Source organism: Choloepus didactylus, chromosome 15 (genome assembly GCF_015220235.1).
Source record: "Choloepus didactylus isolate mChoDid1 chromosome 15, mChoDid1.pri, whole genome shotgun sequence".
Classification (NCBI taxonomy): Eukaryota; Metazoa; Chordata; class Mammalia; order Pilosa; family Megalonychidae; genus Choloepus; species Choloepus didactylus.
This window is the reverse complement of record NC_051321.1, coordinates 6,632,648-6,655,689: the sequence shown is the minus strand read 5'-3', so window position 1 is coordinate 6,655,689 and position 23,042 is coordinate 6,632,648. Positions and strand designations below refer to the sequence as shown.

Below are 23,042 nucleotides of genomic sequence, written 5' to 3'. Positions count from 1 at the left end.
AATGTTCCAACAGACTCTTATGCTCACCACAGGTCTCCCTAAATTTTCATCTCCCGTCTCATACTAACTTCTGCCTTTCACTCCTGAATTTCTACAAGTTCGGCCAACATTCTTCCAGCCACCCAGGATGAAAACCTTGGGTCATCTGTGAATTCTCCCTCCTATTCCCTGCTAACTGTATTAATTCTTCCCATTCTTTTTGCTACCACCCTTGCTCAAGCCATTATTGCATTTCTCCTAGACTATAACCTTCCAACTGCCACCTCCCATCCCAAGTCTCTAACACAACAGCCATATGGATCTTCCTGAATTACAGGACACAACTCCAAAATGTAAAAGCTTTCAGCCCCACTCCCACATTGCTGTCTGTATAGGCCAATCTCCTCAGTTTGGCATTCAAGCTCCTTTTTGGTCTTGACCCAGCCAACTTCTGCAGCTTTATTTCCTACTTCTCATTCATGTTTACCACACAGTCCTTCAAAACCACATCATTTGCCATTACCCAGACTTGCCTCTGTACTGTATGCATGCAGGCTCATCTTCCCAGGACTCCCTTCCTCACCTCCCATATCCACTTCTCAGAGTCATTAGAGGCCCTGCTCCAATCTACCTGTCAGGAAGCCTTCCCAGATCCCAGCCTTCCTGCTGCCTCTCTTAAAACCATGGGCATGCATGCCCCATTGTCTTCCCTAGATTACAAAGTCCTAGAGAGAGCAGATGTGCCTTGTTCAGCAGTGAATGCCACATAGCAACTATTCCATAGGGAGCACTCAATAATTTTTTGGAGAAATTCATTTGTTAAAATAAATTCCTCTAGGGTGGAGTCAATACTTCCTCTGAAATGAACATTGCTACCTTCCTTCTGACATTTTTGGCCACTTGAAATTTTCAAAAATCTGTTCTTAGACTTGAGATTTTTACTTTGAATCATCTAGATAGATGTACCCAGTTGCTGTTCTCAACACCAATCTTGAAACATCATGAAAGAATAATAATCCAATTCATGTGGAATAATAGAACAGTGTTAAATAAAGGTTTATAGTAGTGAGCTACAAAAAGCCCCAAAATAAAGAAATGTTGCTTAACAGTTTAATTAACAATGTTGCAAAGGAACTAAAGGGAATGAAACTAGAACCACTACTTCTGATTTCTCAGTTTCCTGAAGGTCTGGGTTGTCCTGCTTCTGTGTGTGGCCAAGAGAGAAGACAGTTTCATTTCCAGTTCAGAAGCAGAAGGTTTCTGAAAATAAAGTGGCTTCAGCAGGTTGGTAGTGTGGAGAGAGCCAAGTGGGTTCTGAACTGGGCCAGGTCCAAGGGCATCTGATATGCACAGCTGCATGGGGCCGTCCATTTAGAAGGGTCTGTGCTTGGCTTGATGCTCTGCTGTTGCCATCTTGAAATTCTTAAATTTTGAACAAGGAGCTCCACATTTCCTTTTGCACGGGGCCCTGCAAATTATGTGACTGGTTCTGGCCTGGATCCTCTGAGATGGGAGGAGGAGAGAGTAAAGTAAGGCTGAGAAGGGTGACACCCATTAGCTGCATGTGTCTGACATCTCTTGGGTGGCAGGAGTGGTCACTTTGTTAGAAAACTCACATATTTTTTAGGAAACAGTCTACAAATTGTTCACTTCCTCTTTTGTGAGCCAGCCTGGGAAGGCATTTTAGAAAACTCTCCTATCTAGAAGAGGGAAGATAGACTTTCCCATATGAAAATCTTCAACTAAAGGTTTCCATGTGGAATCACTGGACCAATTAAAGATCGTAATATGCAAATGTATCTGGCATACAGGTTCATAAATACTCCAGGGTGGCTTGTCTTGACTGCAAGTAACGCAGCTAGGGTCTTCTGAAGTATTTCTCCACTTTTTTTAAGACAATGACATTATCTGACAATTAATATGTTATATCCACAACTTGCAAGTATTCTTAAACAGAATATTTTGGTAAAAGATTATATTTCTACCACACCTGACAAAGAACTCCTCTACTAATTAGAAGAACTAAGTAACCTATATTTTGTAGGCAAATGCCTACACTCAAAGAACTAAAAGCTTTAACTACAATATTTGTCTTGTGACTCATTTTGGTTTGACATTTAGACTACAATAATTATCACTTTGTTAGGAAATATTTAATGATGAGAAGATAATCCTGTGTACAACTGAAGCTCCTTGTTGAATTTTTTTTAATCCATTATTTTAATGATAAGAAAACGTGAATTTGTTAAGCTAGTGAAAGAGTGAATTTTCACATATATTGCAAAAAAAACATACTTTATGATATATCATTTTAAAGTGCAGGTAGGCTTATTTATTTATATAGTGGGATTTTTTAAGCGTTATCTTAACAGAAGCACCCACATTCTTTTAGAGAGGGTTCTTGCTCTCTTTGTTTAGGAAAATAACTTGATCAGCCACCTGAAGGGTGTTAAGGGATTGAATCACATCCCCACAAAGTCATGTTCAAGTCCTAACCTCGCTTCGATCCTGTGGATGTGAAACTATTTGTAAATAGGATTTTCCTATTAAGATGAGGCCAAAGTGAATCAGGTGGGCCTTAATCCAATATGACTGGAACCCGTTTCTGCAGAGGAAATTTGGACACAGTCAGGATGAGGGGACAGAAGGACAGACACCAGGTGACAGGGGCAGAGCTGGAGTGAGGGGCTGCCAGCACAGCACCACTAGAACGCTGTGGACTTCAGAGAGAGCAGAGCCCTGCCAATGCCTGGAGTTTGGACTTCCAGCCTCCCCAAATGAGACAATCAATTCCTGTTGTTTAATCCATCCAGTCTGTGGCATTTACTACGGCAGCCACAGTAAATCAAGACAGGGGGTAACATGTAAGACCCTCTCCCTCGTGTCAGCTTGAAGCAAGTTAACACAAGATGCAGTTGAGCTGCTCTGTATTTGGGGGCCACCGAGGGCAGAGAGGAGCTAAAAGGGTGAGTAGAAAAAGACGGATGCAGTAGTGCCAAGGGACTTTTAAGAACAGGATAGCGACTACTTCATTTTGAGTTGCAAATCGGTTCCATCTCCCCCAAACTTCTGCCAAGTCCTCTGCCCACACAAATGCCTCATGTGTGGAAATCATGGGAAGAGACAGAGTTATCACCTTGGGATGGAAAGCACAGAGCAGAGAGACCTGAGGGTCCTGCAGGAGCCAAACTCGGCTGGAGATGTGACAAGACTGGACACCCCGGGGATGTATTGAAACCTTGGATGAGCCAGGAGACGGAATCACTGGAGCTCTGGGTGGCACTTGGAGATGTCTTGCCCTTGATAGTCTCTCTTAAAACATTATCACTAATTTTTTAAATGAATTATTGCCCCTGTGACATATTTTGTCCTGCTTTGAGAGAGCTACTATGTCTCTCAACAGATCTTTCCATCCCCCCATTCCCCTCATGCTAAGGAAAGACATTTTCTCTTGAGCAGGGCACATTACGGCTGAGGAAATGGCCTCTCCTGCCTCTTCAGATGGGGCTTTTCCCTCCCACTTTCTCAGTACAGGCTACGGGATGTCAGATTTCCTGCATTCCCGAACCCTGAGGAGAAACGCTGTGAGAAATGAGGCAGCACCAACTGCCAACGTTGTCTTCCCTGCGGGTTAAAATGCCTCAGCTTTGGCTTCCGTCTCCCCTTCTCTCCCAACCACCAACATGAAATCTTAAAAACACTCGCTGACCGAGTCTTCCTCATTTCACCTCTTACCATCATTTATTAAAAATGTGTTTTCTGAACACCAGCTCTGCATTTAAGTACAAACCCATAGGAAGCCATGCTTAAAAGCAATACTTTGAGGGACTCGGGCAAGATGGCAGCATAGAGAGGAGTGGAAGCTAAGTAGTCCCCCTGGAACAACTACAAAAAACCAGAAACAACTAGTAAATAATCCAGAATAACTGCGGGGGGACAAACGAGACCATCCACTCATCATATACCAACCTGAATTGGGAGGAATGCCCAAGATCACAGCATAAAATCTGTAAGTAAAACCTGCGGATCCAGGTAGTGAGACCCCCCTCCCCCATAGCCCGAGCTGCAAAGCCTCGTGGTGCCAGAGAGAAGCTCTCTCCCAGCAAGCGAATATAGCTCAGCTGAGCTCCAACTGGGGTTTTAAGTAGCGAGTGTGAACTGCTCACTACAGGTACGCATCCCCAAAAAACAGAGGCTTTGGGTGACGACTGACCTGGAAGAGCCGGAGGGTCGCCTTGGACTGGGTCTGAAGGGGACTATCTGTTTCTTTTTTGGCTCAGTGGAGAAAGCCCCAGTCATTTTCAGTTTCCAGGGTTGTGACTCTGGGAAGAATGGAGACAGCACAAGCAGAAAGCGAGACCATTGAAATGCTAATGACCTCCACCTGAGGGGTCTCTCTTCTCTAGGAGGAAAGGGGTGGGGCCCTTTCCTTTCAGAACCAGACCCCGGAGCCTGGGGGAACACGGCCACACCTCCTCACACCAGTCAAGAATTATAGGCTAACAGGCGTCACCTGCTGGGCAGAAAAGCACAGTGACCCAAGGCATCAAAGGGTGGAGCAATTTTCTAAGACACACCCTCAGGGAAACCAGATACTGAATATTTCTTCCCTCTGGGACCTGAGCCTGTTCTGGTCTGGGAAAACCTGATTTGGATAACCAAGGAAACCATGCCTAGACAACAGAAAATTACAACCTACACTAAGAAAAACAAAGTTATGGCCCAGTCAAAGGAACAAACGTACACTTCAACTGAGATACAGGAATTTAAACAACTAATGCTAAATCAATTCAAAAAGTTTAGAGAAGATATTGCAAAAGAGATAGAGGCTGTAAAGGAAGCACTGGACATGTATATGGCAGAAATCAAAAGTTCAAAAAACCTACTAGTAGAATCTATGGAAATGAAAGGCACAACACAAGAGATGAAAGACACAATGGAAACATACAACAGCAGATCTAAAGAGGCAGAAGAAGACACTCAGGAACTGGAGAACAAAACACCTGAAAGCCTACACGCAAAGGAGCAGATGGAGAAAAGAATGAAAAAATATGAGCAACGTCTCCGGGAACTCAAGGATGAAACAAAGTACAATAATGTACGTATCATTGGTGTCCCAGAAGGAGAAGAGAAGGGAAAGGGGGCAGAAGCAATAATAAAGGAAATAATTAATGAAAATTTCCCATCTCTTATGAAAGACGTAAAATTACAGATCCAAGAAGCGCAGCGTACTCCAAACAGAAGAGATCTGAATAGGCCTACGCCAAGACACTTAATAATCAGATTATCAAATGTCAAAGACAAAGAGAGAATCCTGAAAGCAGCAAGAGAAAAGCGATCCATTACATACAAAGGAAGCTTAATAAGACTATGTGCGGATCTCTCAGCAGAAACCATGGAGGCAAGAAGGAAGTGGTGTGATATATTTAAGATACTGAAAGAGAAAAACTGCCAACCAAGAATCCTGTATCCAGCAAAGCTGTCCTTCAAATATGAGGGAGAGCTCAAAATATTTTCTGACAAACAGGCAATGAGAGACTTTGTGAACAAGACACCTGTCCTACAGGAAATACTAAAGGGAGCACTACAGGGTGATAGAAGACAGGAGTGCGTGGTTTGGAACACAATTTTGGCAGATGGTAGCACAACAACGTAAGTACACTGAACAAAGGTAACTATGAATACGGTTGAGAGAGGAAGGTGGGGAGCATGTGAGACACCACAAGAAAGGAGGAAAGATAATGACTGGGACTGTGTAACTTGGTGAAATCTAGAGTATTCAACAATTGTGATAAAATGTACAAATATGTTCTTTTATGAGGGAGAACAAGCAAATGTCAACTTGCAAGGTGTTAAAAATGGGGAGGCATTGGGGGAGGGATGCAATCAGCATAAACTAGAGACTGTAACTAATAGAATCATTGTATTATGCTTCCTTTAATGTAACAAAGGTGATATACTAAGGTGAATGCAGATAAGAGGTGGGGATAGGGGAGGCATGTTAGACACTTGACATTGGTGGTGTTGTCTGATTCTTTATTCTACTTTGATTTAAGGTTATTTTTCCTTTTGCTGCTTCCTAGCTGTCATTTTTTTTCCTCTTTCTTTTTCCTCTCTACCTTCCTTGACTCTCCCTCCTGCCTTGTGGAAGAAATGTAGATGCTCTTATATAGATAGTGGTGAAGGTGGTGAACACATAAATCTATGACCATGCAGAAAACCATCGATTATTTACTTGGGATGGAATGTATGGTGAGTGAACAAAACCATATTAAAAAAAAAAAAAATGGGTTGATGACAAAACCTCGAGGGCAATGTACTGAGTGAAATAAGCCAGACACATTAGGACAATTATTGCAGGGACTCACTGATAGGAACTAATGATAATCTGTAAACTCAAGAAATGAAATATAAGGTACCAAGATATAAGACGAGGCTTAAGAATGGGGAGTGGTTGCTTAGTATGAGCAGAATGTTCAATTAGGATGAACTTAAATGTTTGGAAATGAACAGGGGTGTTGGTAGCAAGATGTGAGAATAACTGACATGCCGAATGGTGTGTGAATGAGGTGGAAAGGGGAAGCTCAGAGTCATATATGACACCAGAAGGAAAGTTGGAGGTCAAAAGATGGGAATGTATAAAACTGAATCCTATGGTGGGCAATCTCCATGATCAACTGTACAAATACTAGAAATCACTTCCATGAACCAGAACAAATGTATGACAATACAATTAGAAGTTAATAATAGAGGGGAATATAGGGAAGAACTATATACCTATTACAAACTATATACTACAGTTAGTAGTATTTCAACATTTTTTCATAAACAGTAACAAAAGTACTATATTAATACTAGGAGTCAACAATTGAGGGGGTTTGGTTAGGGATAGGGGAGGATTAGAGTTTCCTTTTCTGTTTTTCTTTTTTCATCTTTCACTTTATTTCTTGTCTGGAGTAATGAAAAGTTTCTAAAAATTGAACAAAAATTAAGTGTGATGGATGCACAGCTGTATGAGTGTACCCAGGGTCAAGTGATTGTACACTTTGGATCTTTGGATAATTGCATGGTATCTGAACAATCTCAATAGAAATGAAAAAAAAAAAGCAATACTTTTTGATTTAGAAAGAAATTAAGAAATGGCTAAAAGAAGAAAACATTAGTAAAACACCCCCTTAGAGTAGGGATATTATACAACCACAGTAATACATGGAGTTGTAACTTACAAGCTAAGGTCTGCTGCTTTGGAAATCCTTGACTTACCACATGTACTGGTTTGTATGCATTATGTCTCCCAAAACACCATTATATCTGATGTAATCTTGTGTGCGCAGACGTTATCAGTGTTGATTAGACTGTAATTCTTTGAGTGTTTCCATGGAGATGCACCCCACCTAACTGTGGGTGATAACTGATTGGATAATTTCCATGGAGGCATGGCCCTGCCCATTCAGCATGGGCCTTGATTAGTTTACTAGAGCACTATATAAGCTCAGATAGAAGGAGTGAGCTTGCTACAGTCAACAGGGACACTGAAGAATGCACAGGGGCTGAGAAGAGAGGAGCTGCAGATGAGAGACAGTTTGAAGATGGCTGATGAAAGCAGGCTTTTGCTCTGAAGAAGCTAAGAGAGCAAAAACGCCCCAAGAGCAACTAAGACTGACATTTTAGAGGAACTGCAGCCTAGAGAGGAACATCCTGGGAGAAAGCCATTTTGAAACCAGAACTCCGGAGCAGATGCCAGCCACGTGCCTTCCCAGCTAACAGAGGTTTTCCGGACACCATTGGCCTGCCTTCGGTGAAGGTACCCAATTGTTGATGACTTACCTTGAACACTTTATGGCCTTAAGACTGTAACTTTGTAACCAAATAAACCCCCTTTGTAAAAGCCAATCCATTTCTGGTGTTTTGCATTCTGGCAGCATTAGCAAACTAGAACACCACCTGTTGTAAATTCTTGAAAACCACCTCCTCTGAGTTTCCGGACACTTTCCTTACTCTAGAGTCCTAGGAGAGGGTGACCAAGTCCATCTCACACCAGTCCTGGGTGGCAGGAGAGCCCAAGGTGAGTCAGGACGCTAAGGTTTCTTTGAACTCAGATGACAAGAACATGGAAAAACTCATATTTGTGATCAATTTTCTTCCTGAGTGGTAGGTACTTGAATTTGCATTTTGATGTAGTCCCTTCCTTGGTTCTGGGGGAAATGCCAAAGCTCCTTCATTTATCTACAGAGCAAAGAGACTCTATTGGGAAGGAGAGGGTTGAGGAAAGTGACTTCAGGGCACCAAACACCTCTGCATAGTTGGACAAGTTGCTGTTATTTTTGTGGGCAGAGCTGCCAAATCTGCAGGGAATTTGTGATAGAAAAATGCTTCTTTCCTAAGTGAGGCTGGAGACTGCTCTTTGCTAGCACAGTCTTGTGTGTTCTTACAGGGCCGTGAGTCCATCCTCAGGGTGGTTGTGGGATGATATGGATGGGAGGCTGAGGTCCACAGGAAGGACACACAGACTGTTACCTCACTCCAACAAGATGGACCCAAGGCGACACTGGCCATCTCGGCCCGGCCCCACCTGAACATCAGGTGTGATTTCAGATCAGGCAGCTCAGCTTAGGGGAACGTCCTGAGGTCCTGTGGCTGGTGGTGGGGTTTGCACTGAACGGACAAACCAGTGATCTTGGGGAAACATCACTGGACGGACTTCTGACTAAGATGAAGGGGAAATGTATCCTCCTTGCCTTGGGACCTGGGGCCAGGCTGCTTTGAGATGCCGCCACTGGCGACACAGAAGGAGGGGCTGGAGGGGCAGCCTGTGTGGTGCTTGATTAATATTCTGCAGATCTCCTTTGATCACACATTCATCATTACTACCTCATTGAAGTCAGGACCTTGTCTTTGCCGTGCAGAGGACCCACAGGGAAAACTGAGCTCAGCCCTTATCTGAATTTCCTGCTGCCACTGTAACACATCACCACAAACTTAGTGGCTTAAAAGACCAATGTACTCTGACAGTTTGGGAGGTCAAAAGTCCAAAATAGGTCTACGCGGCTGACATCGAGGGCTGCATTCCTTCTGGAGGCTGCAGGGGAGGATCAATTTCCCGGCCTTTCCCAGCTCCTGGAGGCTGCCCACCTTCCTTGGCTAATGGCCGCATCACTCCAGCCTCTGCTTCCACTGCCACAGACCCTTATCATCCCACCTCTGTCTTATAAGGACCTCGGTGATTACAGATAATCCTGGATCACCTCCCATCTCAGCTGCTAAGTCTCTTTTGCTACGTAAGGTAACATGTTTACAAGTAACAAGGATAAAGACAGGGATATCTTATCAACCATTATTCAGTGGCCCGCAGCCTTCCACCCCCAGGTCCGAGTGATACCAGCAGCCAACTCAGGAAAAACCAGCTGCCCCCGGCAGCATGGAAAGCCCCCAAGGAGGCAGAGAGCAGGCCCCAGGAGCGGAGGCGAGGGTGCAAGGCCAGGAGGGGCTCCTCCTCAGTACTCCTTGTAGGATTTGTAGATAAAATATAGCATGCCCAGTTAAATTCTAATTTCAGATAAACAGTGAATAATTTTTAGTATAACTATGCCCCATGCATTATTTGAGGAATACTTATACCACAAAAATTATTAGTCATTTATCTAAAATTCAAATTTAACTGGGCATCCTGTACTTTTATTTGCCAGATCTGGAAACCCTTGAGGAACTCACAGAAATAGTCCAGAGACATCTGGAAGGAGAGAGTTTGAGGACGCTAATTTCCTTCCATGAAGGCATTAGAGGGTTTTGCTATGGCAATTTACTTTATCTGTAGGATCCATCAATTTTATAAATTCCAATCATAGTTCCCTTAACACATTCTTATTTCCATATTAATATTTTTCTAATCTTAATTTTATTGTCTTCTCTTACATAGGCTTTTCTGCATTTTTGAAACTTGACCTGTTTTCCCTAGACACTAAAATTATATATTCTGAAAATGGAATTCCAACCAACTTATTCAACTAATTCTTTATTTTTGTAAAGCAAACTAAAGACACCAACTATTGCCTTCAATAAACAGATGTGTGGCTTATACAGTAAAACTCATGATTGGATCATTTACTATCAAAGCTCCTCTTAGATATCAAGAAGATCAAGCTAATGCTAATAACCTGTTATATTCCTCATGCATCAGAAAATTCCCAGAGGTCTTTTGTAAAATGCTATGACTCCTCAAACAGCATTATAGCCTTTTTATTGAAAATGGTTTTAAGAAAATTGATATATCACAGAAATTTTCCTATGCGGTAGGCAACCAGAAATGTGATCAAGCCACAGATGATTTGGCATCATTTTTCAGGAGTTACATATTCTTGCTTGAATTGTGTAATTATCTGAACTGTATAGACCAACCCTGTTCAACAAACATATAATGAGCCACAGATATAATTTTAAATTTTCTAGTACCAACATTAAAAAAGTAAAAAGAAATAGGTGATGTTAATTTTAATATTTTATTCTCTCACTATATCCAAAATACTATCAATTACATCAGTATAAACAATATTACTGAAATATTTTTACATTCCTTTTTTCATACTAAGTCTTTGAAACTCAGTGTGGAGTTCACGCTTAATACACATCTCAACTTGGAGCAGCCACATCTCCAATGCTCAAGAGCCTCACAGGGCGAATGTGGGCCACATTGGATAATACAGCTCCAGAGTAAACCAAACCCCCAGTCAACACAGAGAGTTTTCTGAAATAAAAACCCCATCAAGTCAGTGACTGTCAGTGCTACCAGGCACAGCTAGGGTATTTCTGAATCCTCCAACCATCAGGGAGTATTTTTAAAATCCAAAATAGCCACCCCATTGGTTTCCATCATCACTCCCTGCCCACTAGAAGATGAGTGCTCAGACACTCAAAGGCGATTAATTGGAATCAAGCAAATAGGAGAGAACTATATGTTAATTTATTCCTTCGCACCTACAAAAGAGAGATGCAGGATACATTTAACAGCCTGGGGAGGAAGGAGAGAGAAATCAACTTTCTAACAGGAGAGCAAATTGCCAAAGCTGCCTCAAACGTAAAATTAATCTCAGCCCTGTGAAGGAGACACTCTGGGGCATGGTAAAGCTTCTGGAGAAAATTCTAGTCTGGAATTCCAGGAGCCACAGGTCCTCAGAGGGAGGGGCTCAGGCCTGGGCAACGGTGTCTGGAACTGAGTCCCGTGGTTTATGGTGGCTTGAACGGGTCCTGACGGGAAGGAGAATGTCACACCATCAGATGCTGGGAGGGTCTTCAGGCAGCCAGGAAGGGGAGCCAATGGCACGCGGGGCATTCTGGAGCTCCATGGAAACTCCTTTATCACAGAAAACCAGTCGTCCCAGCCAACCCTGCACCCATAATTCTTACCACAGCCACTCTGTTAATGACATCCCCTGACCCATAAGAGGCAGGGAGGAAGTCGGCTCCCAGGTTGAAGGAAGTATTGAGTTCCACCCCTCTCTGCGTGAGGGTATAAATAAACTCACTGAAGTGTAGAGCGTGTGCGCCAGGTCTACAGTTCACATCGCACATTTTTTGAGGTTAATAAAACATACCTTAGGAGTTGTTGTCACTTCTTGGAAGCACAAAATCTTAGGGTATAAAGGTTTTTTACCATTTACAAGAGTACCGTGAGTGGACTCAGAATTGTAGTTGCTAGAATGTTTTACAGTGAGGGTAAGAACCCAACTCCCGTGGTACATAATTGATGGAATAATTGTGTTTTACAGAAGGGATGCTGGTCTAATTTTCCAATTGCATTTTCCAGTGCCAGCGATTTGTGTAACTGGTCCAGGTTCCATTTGCCAATACGACTGACGTCTCCGGTTCAGTTTCTGTATTTCTTACCAAGAAAAGAATAATACAGACTGAGCTACCAGAATTGTTTTGAATATTTAGGACTTCAAAGCACCAGTGGGCAGCAGGGGAAGGAGAGAGAACTATTACACTCACCCACTGACATCCTAGTCTGCTTGTCTGAAAGTGTCATCTGCCTAATGACAATAAGAGCTGCATTAGGGTTAAATAATTGCTTTATGGAAAATAGAAACTTTTCATCCAGAAGACTCTCTAGATGAGATGCCATCTCCAGGCCCCACTCTGCCCCAGAAAAAGAAGCCATCAAATCCCTGAGAATAATAATTTAGCATATACATCTTCTTCAAAGTTAGCATTCCTTCTGGAAAATTTCTACTGGGGGAAGAGGAAGTGGAGGTACAATGTGCTGACTCCAAAGCTCATGGAGAAAACTTCCCTTTGCAGCTGCTTCTGAGGTATGGAGAGGGCTGCAGACTCAAAGAAGTCCTCACCTAGCTTTACACCCTCCTAATTTGGGGGAGCCTCTGATTCTCTCAGTAGGTGTATGTATATACTGATGCACAGTCTCTGAGGGGCAGAAAGCCACGGATATTTGTGTTTTAACAACTCCTAGGGGCTACAAGGAAGCCTCTAGAGCCTAAAGGGGAATAAATGCATGCTTTTATGGGCACTGGTTCAAATTCAAGTGTTCTAGTTTGCTAATGCTGCGGAATGCAAAACACCGGAGATGGATTGGCTTTTATAAAAAGGGGGTCTATTTGGCTACACAGTTACAGTCTTAAGGCCATAAAGTTTCCAAGCTAACACATCACTAATCTGGTACCTTCACTGGAGGATGGCCAATGGTGTCCGGAAAACCTCTGTTAGCTGGGAAGGCACGTGGCTGGCGTCTGCTCCAGAGTTCTGGTTTCAAAATGGCTTTCTCCCAGGATGTTCCTCTCTAGCAAGCTTGCTCCTCTTCAAAACGTCACTCACAGCTGCACTGAGTTCCTTCTCTTTGAGTCAGCTCATTTATATGGCTCCGCTGATCAAGGCCCACCCTGAATGGGCGGGGCCACGCCTCCATGGGAATATCTCATCAGAGTCATCACCCACAGCTGGGTGGGGCACATTCCAAGCAAATCTAATCAGCACCAAAACATCTGCCCCACAAGACTACATCAAAGATAATGGTGTTTGGGGGACACAATACATTCAAACTGGCACACCAAGGATGGGTTAAGTTAGAGCTACTGCAAGAGTGGTCTTGGGACTGGCTGAATCAACTTCACCTGGGAGGTGTTAGAAGTGCAGAACTCAGGTGCTGAATCTGAATCTATTGTAACAACTCTCCAAGTGACCCCGATACTCACTAAAGTTTGAGAAGTGCTGGCCTAAATAACAAGGGTCATAGCTCTAACCCTTAGAAAAGTTAAACCCAAATATAACCAGCTTCCTCAAAAAAAAAAAAAAAAAAAAAAAAAGTAAAAGAGAAGTTGTTTCTTTCCAAGTATTCATTCAAGACTTGGTGGGCTATGATGATACGTTAGGCTGTGCTTGGCCTGGAGATACGACACTATGACCGCCTTGTAAGAACTCCCCCTGCTTGAGCCCACCCTCATGATGCTTACAGTTTAGTGAAGGAGAGAAGGCATCAGTAATTGAACAAATAAAGTGAGTAACTACAAGCATGTTGAACACAAGTTTCCATGAATGTATAATATAGACATGGACTCTTTTTGAGTGGGAGTTCTTAGAGAAACCCAAAGTCAAGAAGAGAGACAAAAAACAAGGGCACTACAAGGATTTGAAGCAGCTTGTACCTACAGCTACAGCAAACATTAAACAAAGCCCAAATCATAGCCAGATTAACATAAATCATACATTAGAGGCCTATTTACCTCAGTTCCTATTGACTGATACAACATGCCTGGCTTTCGACAAAAAATTAAAAGGCAAGCCCAAAGAAAAATAAACACAGTCTAAAAAGACAAAGCAAGCATCAGAACTAGACTCAGACATGAATCAGATGTTGGGATTATCAGACAGGGAATTAAAAGTAACTATGACTGATTTAAAATTAAGAGTTCTAATGAAAAAAGTAAATGACATACAAGAGCAGATGAGTAATGTAAGAATAGAGGTGAAAATTATAAGAAAGAATCAAAAGAAAATGCCACAAATCAAAAATACTGTAACAGAAAGGAATAATATCCTTGACGGGCTCATCAGTAGACTGGACACAGCCTAGGAAAGAATCAGTGAACTTGAAGACAGGTCAACAGAAACATCTCAAATTGAAATGCAAAGAGAAAAAAAGAAAGGAAAAACAGATCGTACAAGATGATGGGACAATCTCAAAAGATATAGCAATTGCATGCTTGGAACACCAGAAGGAGAAAAGAGAGAAAATAGAGCAGAAGAAATATTTGAAGTAATAATGTCCAAGATCCTTCCAATATTAAAGACAGACAGCAAACCACAGATCCAGAAGCACAGAGAACACAAAGCAGAATAAATACCAAAAAATAAAAGAAAATCTACATGTAAGCAAATCATATTTGAACTGAAGAAAACCAAAGACAAAGAGAAAATCTTAAAAGAAGCTAGAGAAAATATCTAGAGAAATCATCCTTTAAAAGTGAAGGAGAGGAAGGGTGGTGTCCCAGCTTCTCTGAGAAGCCAGATGCGTGCTCTCTGCTGTGCGGGCTGCGGGTGGCAGCTTCACCATCATCGAGACTGTCTGCCCCTCCACTGCAGTGGTGTGGACTCAGGGGGAACCCAGCTGAGAAATGGAAGGGAAAATGGAACATTAAAAGTAGCAGCAATGAGACAGAACCTGCGAGTTATGGCAACTTCAGGTGACTGCACTTAAATGAATCATAGCAAGATTAAGAAGAAGAGCGTGGGCACAATATAGAAGCAAGCCTCCAGGAAGATGTGGAACCAGAGGAGCTTGTAGCCATCACAGACCATTCTGCTACTGATGAAAGCACAATTTTTTGAAATAGGAGAAAATTCTTATCCTGAGACTAAACCAGAGCTGATGGGTGGTGGGGTGAACATGCAGGTTGCTGTGGGTCTGTACCAGCTAATCACATTAGGAAACATCTGGAGGAATATGACCCTGAAGACACATGGCAGGATTGAAGGGTGCTTTGGCAGCTAGAGACCTCTGAAACTTCACTTGGAAATATTGGCAGTCCAACCACAAACAACTAAATACTATGATATTATCCTGCAGGATAAAAAATCTCTGAAAGATAAAGTAATTTTGGATACTGGCTGTGGAACTAGGATTATCAACCTCTTCTGTGCACATTATACATAACCAAAAGCAGTGTACACCATGGTGGCCAGTGAGATGGCACCGCACATGGCAGCAGGTTGTGCAGAACACCTTTGCCAACACCATCACCTTGTTCCAGCAGGAGGTGGAGGATGTGGTGCTCCCTGAGAAGGTGGAAGTGCTGGTGTCTGACTGACAGGGACATGCCTACTGTTTGAGATCATGATTGAATCCAAACTGTACCTGGGATGCATGACTGAGGGAGAAGAGGATCACTTCGCTGACCACTGCACCTTGTCCCATATGGAACCGACAGAGACTATAAGAGCAAGATGCTCCTCTGGGACAACATGTACAAATTTGACCTCACTTTGAAATCCTTAGCAATTAAGGAGTTTTATTCAAAGCCCAAGTATAATCACATTTTGAAACCAGAAGAATGTCTCTCTGAACCATGTACTATATTATAGCTATACTTGAGAACTTTGCAAATCTCTGTACTACAGACAATGAAAGGCAAATTGTGCTTCAATATTTGGAAAGCCAGTACTCTGCGTGGATTGACCACCTGATTTAGGGTCATATCTCAGAATCTGGAAGGAGACAGCCCGCAGCTGGTGTTGGGTCCCAGACTGTTACACCCACAATGCACTAGAAGCGCTCTGTTTATGATGGAGAACTCCACTGCTGTCCCCACAGGGGTCGTGGTCATGGGCTCAGTCATGTTGCTGAGAAATCCAGTGTGGAGAAAGCACGTCAGTTGTGCTGAGCTGATCTGTCACGTCCAGACAAGAACCCACATCTCAGAAAGTTAGAGGAAAAATCTTTCCTACCAGGATAGACATTTGATGGTCTATTTGGGAGGCAGTATATGTCTCACGGAGGGAATGAACACAAGAATGAAGACTCACCTGGATGATAATGCACATTCTTCTGAAAGTCCATGAAACTTCACTCTATGCTGATTCCACCCACAGCTTGCCTGGTGGGAATTCACCATTACCTGCAGGCTCCTGGCAAGATCAGGCTCCTGGACAGAAAAACAGGCATGGGGTCAGAAACAACCACCCTCACTGCTGTCATGGGCCCAGTGTTTATTCTCTTAGAAGTAGGCTGTGTTTTCCAAGTATTCTTCAAGTTGTCTGCATGGTGCCAACTCATGGGCAAATTAGTGGTACAGCATTCCTAAGCTAGTGTAGTTCTAACCTGAACTCCTAGGATACATGTACATCAACCTCTGTTTGTTCCTGTGAAAGTCACTGTTCATGTGTTATGTTTAATGGTGTCCTCACTGCTGTTGGCTCATCTGTTCAAGATATGGAATGTTAGTTCACAAAAGCAATACTGGTGGTGTGGGGATGCTGAACTGCACTGACTTGGAGCTGGAGGAGGGAGTGCATGCTACAGTCCTCTGCATGAGATAGTACAGTTCTACAGAAGTCTCCCAAGTAAATTGTGTGTCAACACGTAGTAGGTGCTCATGAATATTTTTAAATAAATTTAAAAGCATGTGAAGATTTAATTTAAAAAGTTGAATAAAAAAAGCAATTGAAGTCTGGGAGAGGGGCAAGATGGTGGCATACAGAGGAGTGGAATTTAGTTAGTCCTCTGGAACAACTAATAAACAACCAGAAACAACTTGTAAATAATCTGAAACAACTGCTAGGGGACAACTGTGACTGTCCACATATCGTACACCAACCTGGATTGGGAGGAATGCCTGAGATCGCAGCATAGAATCTTTAAGTAAAAACTGCAGAACTGCACCAGGAACCCCCTCCCCTCACTGCAGACTGAGTTGCAAAACCTCACTATGGTAGAAAGCAGCATTCCCAGAGCCACCAAATATAGCTCAGCTCAGCTCCAACTGGGGTTTTAATTACCAAATGTGGACTGCTGAATACCAGCCACAAACAGACAAAACCGCTAATAAGCAGACAGAGGCTTTTAGAGACAACTGGACTTAAAGAGCCAGAAAGACCAGAGGCTACCTCTGAATGACAGGCAAAACCAGGGGGGTGGGGAGGCCTGAACTGGCTCTGAAAAGAGGCTATCTTTCCTTTCTCTCTTTCTCAACCTGAGTGGTTCAGTGGAGAGAGCCTCAGCCATTTACAGTTCATAGCGCTCTGACCCAGACAGGGATGGAGATAACAGAAGCACCAATTCAAATGCAGAAGTTATCTCCCTTGGGGGTATATTTTCCCTAAGAGGAAAGAGGTAGGGCCCAGCTCTAGGGCCAGCTTTCCCTTCAGAACTCAGACCCCAGACCATGGGGGAAAGCAACCAAAACAGAAACTAAAGGGGCCACATCTCCTTACACCAGTCAGGAGAGACAGGCTGACAGGTGCCACCTGCTGGGCAGGTTATGAAAAGCACAGCAGCTAGAGGCCTCACAGGAAAGTCTGTCATTCTTCTAAGATACACCCTGAATATAACCCCATTCTTAGACCTGAACCCATTCTGGTCCAGGAAAATCTGATTGGGGTAACCAAGGAAGCCAGATGCCTAGACAACAGAAAACTATAAATTACAATAGGAAAAACAAAGATATGCCCAGTCAAAGGAACAAACTTACACCTCAATTAAGATACAGTTGAGATATTGTTTCACTTTAATGAAATAATCAATAAAAGATTTTTGAAGAAATATGCTAAATTAAATCAAATACCAAATCAATGAATTCAGGGAATATATGGCAAAAGAGATGAAGTATATAAAGAAAACATTGGGTGAGTATAAGGTAGAAATCAAAAGTTTGAAAGAAGTTACTGGCAGAATATATGGAAAGAAAGGTACAACACAAGAAATGAAAAACACAATGGAGACATACAACAGCAGATCTCAAGAGGCAGAAGAAAACACTCAGGAACTGGAGAACATGACACCTGAAATGCTACACACAAAAGAACAGATAGGAAAAGAATGGAAAAATATGAGTAGCATCTCAGGAAATTGAATGATAACATGAAGCAAATGAATGCAAATGTCATGGGTGTACCACAAGGAGAAGAGAAGGGAAACGGGGCAGAAAAAAAAAATAGAGGAACCTAAGATGAGAACCTAAGATGACGGCTAGGTGAGATAGGGCAAAAAAACACCTCTGTGAAAAAAACTAGATAAAAGCCAGAAAGTGACCCAGAACACCAGTTCCAGTGATGCACCAGCCAGAAAAGTTCCGATAAATCCACAGGGACCATGCATTTGGTGAAACCGGGAGTCTGCATCCTGAAATGAGTGAGTGGGCTGGCTGAAAGTCCAGTGGCCATGCTGCGGTGTGGGGAAACCATGGGTTGGCATTTGGAGAAGGACTAGTTCTTTAAAAAAAAAAAAAAAAAAAAAACCCAGGAGTGGTTGCAGTTATGATGGTGAGAACCGTGCAGTGAAGTACAGCAGGAGTGGGCTGTGCCAACCTCTCGATGTCTGGCATGGATGATAGTCCACTGCTGATTGTCTCAGGGCCAGGGGGGCAGAGGGGAGCCAAAAGGAGAAAGAAACCATGCCCCTTGCAGCCATCTCCCCACAGGCTGGGAACGCTCCTGCCCGGGGCCAGAGCTATAGCCCAGAGCCACACCAAGGGTCCCAGTTTGACGGGGAGTATCTCCTGCAGCACCGCGCACATGCCACAGTATCAGCCATGGACAGTGGCCTTTAGTGCACCCACAGCTAATTGTCCCGGAGCTGGGAAGGTAGAGCTGTGCGAAAAGGGGGAAATTAACATGCCCCATTCAACCATCTTTACAGCAAGCTGGGAATGCCCCTCCACAGCCCAGCAGCCCAGGGCTTCCCTAGAGGGCCAGTGCACAAGCCTTCCCTCAGCATAGGTCCTGGAAGAGCACAGCTGGGAAGGGGGACCCACTCGGAAATCCCAGGGACCATACGCCAATACCAAGGACTTGTGGGTCAGTGGAAGAGACAATCTGTGGCAAGACTGAAATGAAGGCTTAGAGTCTTGCAACAGCCTTAAATCTCTGGGAACACCTGGGAGGTTTGATTATTAAAGCTGCCCTGCCTCCCTAACCACCCAGACACATGTCCCACATTCAGGGCGGACAGCACCAAAAACACACCCAAACTTTGTGCACCAGTTGAAACCCACAAGAATCAGATCCCCACACACCACAAAGACAAAGTTGGGAAGAACTGACTTGAGGGGAATAGGTGACTCGCAGATGCCATCTGCTGGCTAGTTAGAGAAAGTGTATGCCACCAAGCTGTAGACCTGACAAATTAGAGATCAGTATTTTTTATATCCAGAAAGAACCCTATCAAGTAAAGCAAATGCCAAGAGGCCAAAAACAACAGAAAATCTTAAAGCATATGATAAAACCAGACAATATAGAGAACCCAAACCCAAACACCCAAATCAAAATATCAGAAGAGACACAGTACTTGAAGCAATTAATCAAAGAACTAAACTCAAACAATGAGAGCATGACACAGGATAAAAAGGACATGAAGAAGAGCATGGCACAGGATATAAAGGACATAAAGAAGACCCTAGAGGAGCATAAAGTAGAAATTGCAAGAGAAAAAAAAAATAAAAGGTTTTATGGAAATAAAAGAAACTATTGGCCAAATTAAAAGACTCTGGATACTCATAATACAAGATTAGAGGAAGTTGAACAATGACTCAGCATCCTCAAGGACCACAGAATGGAAAATGAAAGAACAAAAGAAAGAATGGGGAAAAAAATTAAAAAAATTGAAATGGATCTCAGGGATATGATAGATAAAATAAAACATCCAAGTTTAAGACTCATTGGTGTCCCAGAAGGGGAAGAGAAGGGTAAAGGTCTAGAAAGAGTATTCAAAGAAATTGTTCGGGAAAACTTCCCAAGCCTTCTGCACAATATAAATACACAAAGCATAAATGCCCAGTGAACTCCAAATAGAATAAATCCAAATAAACCCACTCCGAGACATATTCTGATTAGACTGTCAAATACTGAAGAGAAGGAGCAAGTTCTGAAAGCAGCAAGAGAAAAGCAATTCACCACATACAAAGGAAACAACATAAGACTAAGTAGTGACTACTCAGTGGCTACCATGGAGGCAGGAAGGCAGTGACATGACATATTTAAAATTCTGAGTGAGAAAAATTTCCAACCAAGAATACTTTATCCAGCAAAACTCTCCTTCAAATTTGAGGGAGAGCTTAAATTTTTTCACAGACAAACAAATGCTGAGAGATTTTGCTAACAAAAGACCTGCCCTACTTCAGATACTAAAGGGAGCCCTACCAACAGAGAAACAAAGAAAGGAGGGAGAGAAATACAAAGAATTTTAACAGACATATATAGAACATTACATCCCAAATCATCAGGACACACATTCTTCTCTAGAGATCACAGATCTTTCTCCAGAATAGACCATATGCTGGGACATAAAACAAGCCTCAATAAAGTAAAAAAAAAAAAAAAATGAATATACTCAAAGCACATTCTCTGACCACAATGAAATACAAATAGAAGTCAATAACCATCAGAGACTTAGAAAATTCACAAACAACTGGAGGGTAAAAATGAGGGTGAGATGAAAACATTCCTGGATAATCAGAATCTGAGGTACTTCATCACCAGTAGATCAGTCCTATTAGAAAAGCTAAAGGGAATTGAGCAGGCTGAAAGGAAGGGACACTAAACAATTGACTAAAACCACATGAAGAAATAAAGATTTCCAGTAAAGATCACATGGTAAATATAAATACCAATACTACTGTATTTTTGATTTGTAACTCCACTATTTACTTCCTACAGGGTCTAAAATACATAAAATGTAATGATAAATCAGTGGTTTGGGACTCAATGTAAAATATGTAATTTTTGACAAGAACTACATCAAGGTTGGGGAATGGAGGAGTATAGGAACATAGTTTATGTGTCCTATTGAAGTTAAGTTGGTATCAAAGAAAAACAAGATTGTTATAGATTTAAGAGGTTAAATTTAAGCCCCAGGGGAAACACAAAGAAAGTATCAGAGAATATGACCATAGAGACGAAAAGTAGAGTATGGGTTATGAGAATTCGGGGAAGGGGCAATGGGGAGTTAAGATATGAGTGTAGGGTTTCTGTTTGGCGTGAAGGGAAATTTCTAGTAATGGATGGTGGGAAGGTGATAGCATTGCAACATTCTAAATGTGATTAATCCCACTAATGGAATGCTAGGGAGGGGTTGGAATGGGAAGATTTAGGCTGTATATATGTTTCCACAATTGAGAAAAAAAAAAGAGACGTTCTAAATAGATAATGACAATTAAAAGCCAAGGACGATCCTGGATGGGATCTGAGGATGGAGGAGAGGAGGCTCAAAGGGACACAGTTGGGACATAAGAAAAAAAAAAAGAAAACATAGAATGCAAGCTTTATATCAATGTTGAATTTCTTGAACTTCTTAGCTGCACTTAAAGGGATTGCATAAAAGAATGTTGTTGTTCATGGGAAGTGTATATGTGGATTATATTGTTAGTTCAAGGATGTGTGCAGCTTGCTCTCATATATTCAGAAGACAGAGCAATAGATAATGGATGATAGGGAGGGAGGGAGGGAAAGAAAGAAATGTTGGTGTAACAGGATATTAAAGTTGGTGGATAGGGGTATCAGGGGAGGGGGGTTGGTGTATGCTAGAGTTCTGTATATGGAGTTTGTATTGTTTTTGCAACTGTCCCTGTAAGTTTGAATTAAAAATAGAGGAAATAATCAAAAAAAATTCCCATCTCTTATGAAAGACATAAAATTACAGATCCAAACACTGCAGCATACACCAAACAGAATAGATATGAATAGACCTGTGTCAAGACACTTATTAGATTATCAAACATCAAAAACAAAGAGAGAATTCTGAAACCAGCAAGAGAAAATGATCCATCACCTACAAAGGAAGCTTAATAAGACTGTGAGGATTTCTCAGTGGAAACCATGGAGGCAAGAAGGAAGTGGGGTGATATATTTAAGATACTGAAAGAGAAAAACCATCAACCAAGAATCCCATATCCGGCAAAACTGTCCTTCAAATATGAGGCAGAGTTTAATATATTCTCTGACAAACAGACAATGAGATAGTTTGTGAACAAGATACCTGCTCTACAGGAAATACTAAATGGAACACTACAGACAGAAAGGAAAAGGCAGGAGTGAGAGGCTTGGAACACAGTTTTGAGTGATGGTAGCACAACAAGGTAAGTACACTGAACAAAGATGACTGTGAGTATGGTTGAAAGAGGAAGGTTTAGAGCATGTGGGACACCAGAAGGAAAGAGAAAAGATAAAGACTGGGACTGTATAACTCACTGAAATCTTGAGTGCTCAACAATTGTGATAAAATGTACAAATATGCTTTTACATGAGGAAGAACAAATGAATGTCAACTTTGCAAGGTGTTAAAAACGGGATGGTATTGGGGAAAAAATACAATCAATACCAACTAGAGACTATAGTTAACAGAAACATTATATTATGCTTCCTTTAATGTAACAAAGGCAATATACCAAAGCTAAATGCCTATAAGAGGGACATAAGGGAGGGGTATGGGACTCTCGGCATTGGTGATGTTGTCTGAGTCTTTTATTGTACTTTAGCTTAATTCTGTCTTTCCTTTTGTTGCTTTTTTGCCATTTTTTTTCTTTTCTTTCTTTTTCTTTTGTCTCTCTACCTCCTTGACTCTTCCTCCTTCTTTGTGGAAGAAATGGAGGTGTGCTTATATAGATAGTGGTGAATGCATAAATACATGCTTATACAGGGAACCACTGATTGTTTACTTAGGACAGAATGTATTGTGGATGAACAAAACCATTTAAAAAAATGGGTTGATGAGGAAACCCTGAGGGCACTATATTTAGTGAAGTGTCAGACACATAAGAACAAATATTGTATGGTCTCACTAACATGAACAATTCTAATATGTAAACTCATAGACATGAAGTATAAGTTACCAGGATATAGAATGAGGC

At 42.1% G+C, this 23,042-nt stretch overlaps 1 protein-coding gene and 1 pseudogene across 1 annotated transcript in view; one reads left to right on the top strand and one right to left on the bottom strand.

The window, feature by feature from the left end:
• Positions 1-16,123, bottom strand: part of C15H10orf90 (chromosome 15 C10orf90 homolog) — a 375,991-nt gene extending 359,868 nt beyond the window's left edge. The window contains exon 1 of the mRNA XM_037804315.1: positions 16,009-16,123. The gene's annotated coding sequence lies outside the window, so the exon portion shown is untranslated. The remainder of the gene's footprint in view (positions 1-16,008) is intronic.
• Positions 1-22,793, top strand: part of LOC119509823 — a 39,817-nt pseudogene extending 17,024 nt beyond the window's left edge.
• The last annotated feature ends 249 nt before the right edge of the window (positions 22,794-23,042 follow it).